Below are 5,202 nucleotides of genomic sequence, written 5' to 3'. Positions count from 1 at the left end.
TTTATTGAAAATAGATTTGGGGGGCTGGAGAGATGGCTCAGCGGTTAAGAGCACTGACTGCTCTTCTAAAGGTCCTGAGTTCAAATCCCAGCAACCACATGGTGGCTCGAAACCACTCGTAATGAGATCTGACACCCTCTTCAGGTGTGTCTGAAGACAGCTACAGTGTACTTACATATAATAAATAAATATATACATAAATAAATCTGGAAAATAAAGAAAATAGGTTTTTTTTCTCCCTTATCTAATATATCCTGATTACAGTTTCCCCTCTCTCTTCTCCTAGTTCTTCCCCACTGCACCTTCTGTCTGGATCCACTCCCCTTTTTCTCTCATTAGAAAATAAACAGGTTTCTAAGGGATAGTTGTAAAATAAAGTAAAATATAGAACAGAACAAAAACTAATACGTCAGAATCAGACAAAACAGACAGACAGGAGGAAAAGGGGCGAGAAGCTGAGAGCCACTGGTTCACGTGCTCAGGAATCCCATCAGAGCTCCGAGCTGGAAGCCATAGTAAGTATGCAGAGGTGGCAACAGATGTTCGTCCGCTTCTTCTCGCTTCTACTTAGCCTTCCAGCTTATGATCATAGCTAAGCATTAATTCCTACTTATAAATAAAATTAACGTGTGATATTTGGCATGGGAAATCCCAAAGCGCACTAAAATAAAACAAGTTTGTGCCTGAGAGACATTATGAAATGATAATGGGATTAACACATGGGAAAACAATAGGAGTGCTTACCTGTGCTTGGAAAAAGGAAGAAAAATGAAACCCGGTTTTTCTTTTTCTACTGTAGCTTTTTCCTCACAAGCACAACTGTTTAAAGACTTGAATTGATTCTGTTCTCCTTCAAAAAAAATCTCCATTTTCTGCCTCAGATTATTTCTTTCTAACAAGTACCAAGGCCTCATGTTGTTGTGGATGGGAGTGTAAACGGAGCCTCCACGGAGATGGTTGAGCAGCTAAGAGAACTCCCTGCCCTTGCAGAGGACCTGGGCTCGGCGCTCAGCAGCACACGGTGACTCCGGATTGTTCGTTACCTCCAGTTTCAGAGGATCTGCTGACTCTTCTGACCTCTGAGGGCTCCTGCATGTGTTGGTGTGTGCATGTACATTCGGTCACATACACATAAAATGAACTGTATGCATATGTTGTGTGCACACTCCTGGTTGCTTTCAGGCCAACTTCAGCCCCTTGAGAACAGCATTTCAAAAGGGTTTCCTCAGCTCTTGAAGATTGTAGTTAAAGTTGTTCAGTTCCTATCTATTCATTTACTCTTCCACTCCAGGAGAAAGATACTCCCCCACCCCCCCAAATGCTTGCTAGCTTCTTACAGTCTCATGATGGTATTTCTCAGTCAGTGTATGCATTTGTAATCCAAAGGCATTTAAGGTTGTAGGAACACAGACAGAGAAATATCATGAATACTGCTGTATCATTCAATAGAAAGACAATGCAGACATCTGTCTAAGGGAACTTGAGGTTAAACGGTTGTCTTTCATTTTCTAGCCTTGCTCCCAGCTTTGGGCCCCATAACCAGCCACTCTCTGAATCTGGCATGTTTTCATTGCTTAAAAAGTATCGCTTGCATGGTTTAAAATTTATACAAGGTAACTTCAATTGAAAGTTAAGTTTAAAATCTTTGCAAGTAGTAATGCACCTTTTGTTTCATGCTGCATTCCCTTCCCTTGTCTGTCTGTCTGTCTGTCTGTGTCTATCTGTCTCTGTGTGCGCGAGCACCATTCTTGCACAGAGATTTGCATGCAAAAGTTGTGTGCTCTCACCAGACCGGTTTTTCAGTGATCACCGTTGCAGTACATGTATTCTTTCAACAATGGCGCTGGAGGATGACTTACTGAGGCTCTTCCTCAGTGCTAGCAGCCGGTCTTCAAAAGTGCATGCCAGGGGAGGAATCCTTTTACAAAGTTGCTAAGACTATACATTGGTGCAACCAAAATGGAAATCAGTTTGAAAGTTTCTCAGAAATGAAGAAGGAGAACTTTGGTAGGTCTGGCTCATCTACCCCTGGAGAGCTAGATTAAAGTACAACAATACTGCTGTGCCCGTGCTATCACCGCTTCAGATTCGACAGCCAATGGATGCAATTAACATAGATGTCCACCAACAGATGAACGCATAAAGGCATAGAGTTTTAGTCAACCTCAGAGAAGCATGGAATTGTATCATTTTCAGGAAAACGGATGGCAATAGGATCTTCCATGGAACACTGAGCAGTTAGACCACCATGATCCAACTGTTTCTCAATTGCACCACCATCTGGAGAGCAGGAAGCAGATTCAACACAGGAGCCTTTGGGCCTGCTCGTGGTTTGGATACAGTGCATGGATATCTAGTGAAGGATGGATGAAAAATGTGGCCAGTGATTAAGAGGAACTCAGTCTGGTGTCTCCCCGGGAGCACAACCCAGTAGAGACAGAAACTTCATTGACCAGTGTATCTGCTTGACAGGGATTGCTATAGGAATGATCTCATTGTGCAGGCGTGAGGTTTCATCTCCTCTTTCAGCTCCACAGTGTGCAGCTCCTCGGGGACAGTACATGGTTCTGTGCATGCTGGGTAAGCTCTCCATCAACTGGGCTACATCCCTAGTCGTTTGACTGTTTCCTCTTATTTTAGATACTATGACCTGTGAGTGAAAAATGAAACTTTGATTCTCTTTTCAACTCCTTTGTCTTAGTTAGGGTCTTACTGCTGTGGACAGACACCATGACCAAGGCAACTCTTAGACAACATTTAGTTGGGGCTGGCTTAGAGGTTCAGAGGTTCAGTCCATTATCATCAAGCTGGGAGCATGGCAGCATCCAGGGAGACATAGGGTTGGAGGAGCTGAGAGTCCCACCTCTTGTTTCAAAGGCAGCTTGGAGAAGACTAGCTTCCAGGTAACTAGGAAGAGTGTGTCTTAAAACCCACACCTACAGTGACACACCAACAAGGCCACACCTACTAATAGTGCTGCGCCCTGGGCCAAGCATATACAAACTGTCACATCTTGGTTTCTCAGTTCTAGTTCACTTGATGTCCTCTCCCTTTAATAAGAATAAAGAAAACCCCACCAGGAATGTTTGAGCAGTACTCCCCCCCCCCATTCTCCACTTGGAAGGAGCACACAACATTCTTTTCAGATACTGTAAAACACTGGCTTTGCAAAAAGTAGGGGTCACATCCCAAACACAGTCTCCCCCCCCCCACAAGGTCATTATTTATTTGCTACTCTTAAAGATTTATTTTTGACTGGACTCAGACTTAGAAGTAGACGCTCTCAGCGAGGATGGCCTACGTCTCTTGGCAATCGGTTCCTGGTGCTTTTCTTTGGCTTCCTTCATTCTCTTGGCCAAAAGTTTAGCATATTTTGCAGCCTCCCCATTTTCGTTAGTGAGTTGTTTCTTTAGAGAAATACATTGGCGTTTGTGTTGCAGGGCACGTGACATAACAAGACGCTGAATCTTGGGTGCTTTGGTTTCGGGCTTCTTACTTTCTTTGTTTAAGGGCTTCCTGACAACATACTGGCGGACATCATCTTCTTTGGAGAGATTACAAAGCTTTCGGATTCTCCTAGCTCTTTTAGGTCCCAACCGATGAGGCACAGTAGTACCTGTCAGTCCAGGAATATCCTTCTCTCCTTTCTTAAAAAAAAAAAAAAAAAAAAAAAAAAAAAAAAAAAAAAAAAAAAAAAAAACAAACAAGTCGAGAACACTTAGAATAGCGTCCACAATGCATCTGAGAACAGACTTGCACTTCCTCTCTCCAAATCTCCTTGGTCTATAACAGGAATGCCCCTTACTCAACAGCAGGCACACTCTGCCATGGGTCAAATCACCTTGCTTCATGGGAAAACCTTGTTTGTCATGCCCACCGCTGATCTGGACCACACAACCCTTCCGCTCCTCACCAAGAGCATCAGTTACAACTTTGGTGGCCATACGCTTCTCATAGAATGTGCGAAGCTTGCGTTCGTCATCCACTTCAATGAGTTTCTGACAGCCAGTGGCAGGGAAGGAGATACTCAGCTTCATCTTGACACAGCCGACCACCTAGGAGGCGTCAGGAAAAAGAGAGCCCAAACACAGCCTTTCAATGTAAGCCCCAAGAGAACCAACTGTTACCAGTCCTAGAGACTGAATCGCCGTATGCACACTTCCATTAAGACAGTATCTAAGGTATTTGTGTTGTCGTAGCACAGTCTGTGACCCCCATGTTCACAACCACAGAGACTTTGCAGAGCAACATTGATGTGTGTCTCCAGCCTGTGATGGGAGCACCAGTAACAGAACGGCTTTGCTTTCCTGGTCACCAGCATCAAAGGTGTTTTCACTAAACTTTCTTCCAGATTATGAGGAACGTGTGAATGTCAGGAGAAGGCATGAAGGGGTCTCACAGCGAGTGCCTCTCTGAGCTGAAGCGTCCATAGGGGAAACACCTGAGGGTGTGTAAGAGGTGCTTGCTGTTCCACACCCATATCCCACTTCAGTTTTGTCTCTAAAATGCTCATCCTTTTCCTACAGTGCCACCTGCTGTCAGCTTCTGATATTGCAGTCTTCCCCATTGCTTGATCTACTCCTGGCCCGAGGTGAAATCAGAAAGGAAAGTTGCTCTCTCACTAGAGCAACTGTTGGTGAAGCACTTGGCATAGAAACACTAAAATGTACAGGGCAGTGAAGGAGGAGGATCAAGGATTTTAAGGTTATCCTTTGCTCCAAATCCAGAAATCGTCTGTATGCCGTCTCATCTAATAGGACACCTAGTGAGGTCACTAGGTGACATCAGGGAGTTATCCAAGGAAATTGAGCAGGATGAACGTGCCAGGCAGAGTGGTGCATGCCATATTCTCAGTTACTCAGAATTCTGAGGCAGGAGGATTACTCGAACACAGGAGTTTAAGGCCAGTCTCTTAAACTAGCCAGAAATGGTGTCTCCTACTTGTAATTCCAACAGCCAGGAGGCTTATGTAGGAGGGTAGTAGTTGAAGGCCAGAGGGGATTCAAAGCAAGTTATAGGCTATCTTGAACTATATAATGAGTCCCTGTCTAAAAAACAAAACAAAAACCCCTGTATGTAGAAAGATAGATGATTGATAGACAATATAGACAGATATTTGATAGATAAGAGACAGGTATATATGTGATGGGCAGAGGATAAGAATAGATTAAGTAGATTATCAGTGGTATAAGATAAATAGAT

At 43.9% G+C, this 5,202-nt stretch overlaps 1 pseudogene; it reads right to left on the bottom strand.

Annotated features, from left to right (window-relative positions):
• Window positions 1–3,245: 3,245 nt before the first annotated feature.
• Window positions 3,246–4,037, bottom strand: LOC110334128 (annotated as a pseudogene).
• Window positions 4,038–5,202: the final 1,165 nt, after the last annotated feature.

The sequence above is a fragment of the Mus pahari genome, chromosome 16, assembly GCF_900095145.1.
Source record: "Mus pahari chromosome 16, PAHARI_EIJ_v1.1, whole genome shotgun sequence".
Taxonomy (NCBI): Eukaryota; Metazoa; Chordata; class Mammalia; order Rodentia; family Muridae; genus Mus; species Mus pahari.
This window is presented reverse-complemented; position numbering and strand designations above follow the sequence as displayed.